We start from the raw sequence: 6,000 nt of genomic DNA, 5'->3' as shown, positions 1-6,000 counted from the left end.
GAGGATAATGGGATTACAATGTGGAGGGGGTGAGAATGACTCTGAAGAGGGATGTTGAGCGGGATGCATTTAAACTACATGCTCGTTCGGTACTGACTACCCACATTAATAGGCTCAAGGCTGATTCGGCTACTGCCTTTACTGAGGCTGAGGCGGATTTGAGCTCCATGGAACACACCTACATAAACGACCCGTCTACGGCAAACGCCGATGCACTTAGACTACAGTCGAGAGTGGTTTCCCAACTGCACCATGACAAGGCCCGACAGAAACTTTTTTTTACCAAACAAAAATATTTTGAATCCGGGGAAAGAGCTGGTAAGTTGCTAGCATACTTAGTGCATAAGGAAGACAGACCCCCGATTGTTATCTCTTTGCGTGGACAAGGAGATACAATGATCACGGACCCTTCTGAGGTAGCAGCTAGATTTCGGGACTTTTTTGCGGACTTATACACCACTACAGTATCTGACGACACCACTCAGATGGACAGCTTTCTAGCTCAGGTTTCCCTCCCCCAAGTCACTGAGGAACAGGTGCAGGCTTTGGAGGCCCCCCTGACCACTGATGAAATAGTGTGTGCTATTGCGGAATTTGCAAGATCCAAGTCACCGGGGTCAGATGGTCTTCCCATTGAATTTTACTCCCGTTACCAAGAAATACTGGCGCCTCGGCTTCTCGCCCTCTACAGGAGTCTTTTTGATACACTGACACTGCCTCCATCCATGAGGGAGGCAACGATAGTTTTAATACCCAAGCCTGGAAAAGATCCAGGTTTCCCAGAATCCTACCGCCCAATCTCCCTATTACAGGTTGATATTAAGATTTTAGCTAAGCTACTTGCTACTCGATTGAACGGAGTGATCCTTACCCTGATCCAGGCTGATCAAGCGGGCTTTATGCCGGGTCGGAATACGTCGTTCAATCTACGCAGGCTCTATATTAATTTACAGGCAACGCATGAGGCGGTGGGTGAGCGGGTGGTGGTGTCACTTGACACGGCTAAGGCATTTGACTCTGTGGAATGGGGGTATTTGTGGAGGTGTCTCGAAGGATACGGCTTTGGCCCTAACTTTATTCGGTGGGTGCAGCTATTGTATCATCACCCAACGGCCAGGGTGGTGGCAAATGGGTGGTCCTCCCGGGCGTTTGACCTCAGTAGGGGTACCAGGCAGGGGTGCCCACTGTCCCCACTACTTTATGCCTTGGCTGCAGAACCTTTAGCGGTGTCGATCCGTACAGACCCTGAGATCAGGGGACTGACGGTGGGTCAACTAACGGAGAAAATCAGTCAATACGCTGATGACATGCTGTTATACTTGGCAGACTCTGGCCCTTCCCTCGCAAAGGCCCTGCACATGATAGAGTGGTTTGGTAGCTTTTCCGGTCTTCGTATAAACTGGGAAAAAATCCCAAATCTTACCTATTGACAGTTTTCCACAGTCAGAATCTCAGGCCAGTCTGCCTCTTCAGCGAGTGGGAACTATTAAATATCTGGGTGTATATATCTCTAGGACTCCGGCAGATTATATTGTACTGAATATAGAACCTTTATTCTCCCTAGTGCGCACCAAGATTCAAGCCTGGTCTCGTCTCCCCCTTGGGGTTTGGGGGGCGCGTTAATCTTATTAAAATGGTTTTATTACCTAAAATACTGTATGTGCTGTGGCACGCCCCGGTATACTTACCGCTAAAATATTTTAAATCCCTTGGAAGTCTTCTTAGACCCTTTGTATGGGGGAATAATAGGCACAAGCTTGCTTGGCAGGCTTTGAAAAGCCCGACTGATATGGGGGGCATGGCTCTTCCAGATCTAAATCACTACTATGTTGCCTCACAACTGTCTCAACTTTTTCATGTGGACAAGACTGATAAACGTTTTCTTACCCTTCTCTGCCCCACCTGGGCTCAAATTGCAGATGATCTGATAGCTGCTGTCTCGACGGGGGCTGGGAGCTCTGCACTAGAGCCAGGTAAACACTCCATGCTTTTTCACTACAGAAGGATTTGGGATCTGGCATCCACTAAATTGAATGTTATGTCACCAAATGACTATACACCACTTTGGCATAACAAACAATTGCCAGAACTTCAAAAGATCCAGAGTGTTCAGTTATGGGTATCGAGGGGAATATACTACATGCATCACCTGATTCACCATGGCACTATTAAAACATTCCAGATGCTGCAGTAGGAATTTGGTATTCCAAACACTATGCTATTTCAGTACCTTCAGGTTCAGCATGCACTTAGGGCACAATTTCCGCAGTCATTGCCTCAGCCTGCTCCCAACCCTATTGTCGCCATAGTGAAGGATACTGATCCCAAAAAGCTTATCTCGTGCTTCTATGGTATGCTTACGGCCCCCATCTCGGCGAGACTGGCATATGCTCTAAAGTCCCGCTGGGAGGGTGATGTAGGTGAGCTGACAGACGAGCAATGGGAGGAGGCTCTGGAGACGTGCAAGCTGGTGTCCCCTAGGCTCCAAGACAGGCTTTCCCAAATTTACATAGTGCACAGAGCGTACCTCACCCCCCTTAGGACCGCCAAATATAATACTAATCAATCTGTGTTCTGCCTGATATGTACTGTTGAGACTGGGACATTCTTCCACCTTATCTGGTCTTGCCCCAAACTGCAGGAACTTTGGAAACAAGTAGTATCATTTCTACATGACGTTATGGGCTCACCCTTGGCCCTCGACCCCAAACCCTGTCTCCTAGGGATATTTCCCGAAGTATTGGATAAATTTACCAAAACTTTTCTGCAGGAAACCTTGTTTTCTGCTCGAAAAGTGATAGCTAGACAGTGGATGAGACCACTTCCGCCCAGGGTGGAGGACTGGAAACAGGAAGTTAATTTCACGCTCCCATATAAAAAATTCATATATAAAAATAGGGGATGCCCAGCTAAATACAATAAAATTTGGGATAGATGGTTGCAAGAGGCTGCCACGTGTAATCAGGAACTTTGATGTAATGTTGAAGTAAATGACATGTATGTGCTATGACTTTGTTTGGCTGTGATCCATACTGTCTACTGCAACGGAGAAATGTTTCTTTATTTACTGTTATGGTTATGACGCAACACCTTTTGAAAAAAAAAAAAAAGAAGAGGGATGTTGAGGATGACTGTGGAGAAGGATGGGAGATGAGGATGAGCTTGCTCCCTGATTGTGGCTTGCATGTGGATTTTCTGAACTAAAGTGGAGAGTTAATAACCAGGAGTTGTGCTTTGACTGCTTCTGCTTGACTGCTTCTGCTTGCAAGTGTTGTTTTTGGGGGTGTTTTATTTTCTCCCCTCCTTTATTTGATACATTTGCTAGCAGTTTTTAAAAGACCTTTTTTGCTGACACTTTTTAAACAGCGTTTTTTTTTCTCCCTTCTTTCTTCCTCCCAAATTAGGGGAGGGGTTAATTGTTCACAGGTGTATAAAGGTAGTTATACAAACTCCCCCTTGAGCTTGCTCCCTGATTGTGTGGCTTGCATGTGGATTTTCTGAACTAAAGTGGAGAGTTAATAACCAGGAGTTGAAAACAGGAGTTAAGACAGGAGTCTCTAACCTCTATCCTACATCCATCCTCCCCTCCATTTTAAAGATCCCACTGCAAGGGGCAACCAGACAGCTTTCCAGAAATGTCAGGCTGACAGCAAGCCAGATTCACCGGATCAGAGTGTTTTAAGGGGACAACCGCAGCCAGGTAAGCTCGCACCTCCACTCCCCCCCCCCCCCCCCCCCCAGTGATTGTTCCAGGGACTCTGTCCGACCGCCTACGGGGATCAGGAAGGAATTTTTGCCCCACTGGTGCATTTGGCTGCTACTGTCAGGGGGTTTTTTGCCTTCCTCTGGAACAACCATAGGTTAGCATACCCCTACCTCCGGCCTCCTTTCCATTTTTTACGCTATCCTAGGACGACTATTCCAGATCACAGCCAGACTTCTTTTCTAAGCGGAGACCTCCACCTTAAGTAAAGGCAGCTGGAACAGCCAGCAACCGAATACAACAACTCCTTCCGCATCCATATAGGCATCCCCTGATCAACTTGCGCGCTAATAGCCTCAAGCACGGCGGCAAGTCTGATACCTAGCCCCACCTTAGGATCAATACCCTGATCAGGATCATAATCTTAGGCCCATAGTACCATCAACAGCATCCACAAACCATGTGCTACTTCAAATACTCAGCTGAAGTTCTGCACAGACTAAGAAACATCAACACCACATTGCCATCTTCCATACAAAAAATACTTCAAAGAGAACAACTATTAAAAACCGGACGACAAGCAGCTCCCAACCACAGGAAGACATCTACTCGACCACTACAATTAGATTGCGCCTTGATTAACGCCAGGTCTGCAGTCAAACATAGACTGGAAGTACACGACTTCATCATCGAGAACAATGTAGACTGCCTCTTCATCACCGAAAGCTGGTTAACCTCTGACTGCAACACCATCCTCACCGAATTGGTGCCGGAAAACTACAGGATCCTAACCGAACACCGGATAGGGAAAAAAGGAGGAGGCCTAGCAGTGATCTTTAAAGCTCACCTGGATCTCACTAAACCATCATCTCAGAACCCAGTGTCTTTTATGGAAACCCTGACGCTACATTTTCAACCAACACCCCATGACACCACTCATATACTACTGTGCTACAGACCACCGGGACCAAAGTCCAATCTTCTTTCACCCCTCACGGAATCCTTTGCAATGCACACCCTAAAATTCAAAAATTTCCTGGCACTCGGAGATTTCAACCTTTGGGCAAACGAGCCTAAAGACCCCATCGCGACTGCCTGCATCAATCAACTAGAAGAACTGGGTCTACAGCAACTGATAAAGACTCCCACACATGGGTCAGGACACACCCTGGACCTCATTTTCAAACAGAACATCGACGTCAACATACTCGACAACATAACTCTGCCATGGACAGATCATCACGCCATCAAATTCAAAATCACTACCAACATCACCAACGCAAAACGGAAACCTGTAACAACGCACTGGACCAGATCGCATAAAAAACTGTACTCCGAAGCCTTCAAAACCACTCTGTCCAAAAAAATATCTACAATAACCTTAAACCACTCTACGGAGGAAACACTCAACTCCCTGAACAAGGCATTACTGCAATCAGCAGACTCGGTAGCACCAAAACGCAGGGCTCTCATCTGGAAGAAAAATGCTGGATGGTTTAATAGCTCCCTCTCCGTACTAAAGCAAGAACGCAGAAGAGCGGAAAGAACATGGAGAAGAAATCCCACCGAGGAAAACCTATTTAACTACAAAGGTCTGACAGAGAATTATCGGAAAGCAATCTTCAAAGCCAAAAAGGACCACTTCTCATATACAATCTCAACGGCCGCAAACCAACCACGGGAATTGTTTAAACTGGTTAATCAATCAATGAATCCGGTGTGCCTAGAACCCCCAGAAAGCGAATCCCAGGATTACTGTGACAAACTGTCGGATTTTTTCATCGATAAAGTCAAAACCATCAGGGAAACAATTTGTCAGAAGAAAACATCCAACCTCAGCCAGCAAATACATAAAGAGGATGTCCGCACCAACATACCGCAACCGCCAAAATTTTCACTATCCCCAATTACCGTAGACACCGCAAAAAAACATCATTAATAAACTGCGTGACAGTACCTCACCTATTGACATCATCCCCACAAAACTACTGAAAGAATGCTCCGACATCGTGGCTCCAACCATAACCCACCTCCTAAACCGATCATTCCACGAAGGGATTGTTCCCAGCATCCTCAAACAAGGCATCGTCAAACCTCTACTCAAGAAACCAAACCTGGACCCTCAGGATCCAAACAACCGTAGGCCAATTACAAGCCTCAACACCATTTCTAAGATCATGGAGAAAGCTGTAGTACATCAGCTACAACTTCACCTGGATACTCACAAACTCCTGGACCCGCTGCAATCAGGCTTCCGCCCGGGTCATGGAACAGAAACAGCTCTCCTCAAGATTTGG

This window comes from Lithobates pipiens, unplaced genomic scaffold, assembly GCF_037356315.1.
Source record: "Lithobates pipiens isolate NorthernLeopardFrog02 unplaced genomic scaffold, aLitPip1_a1.2 Scaffold_23, whole genome shotgun sequence".
Lineage (NCBI taxonomy): Eukaryota > Metazoa > Chordata > Amphibia > Anura > Ranidae > Lithobates > Lithobates pipiens.
Note: the sequence above shows the minus strand (reverse complement) of the source record.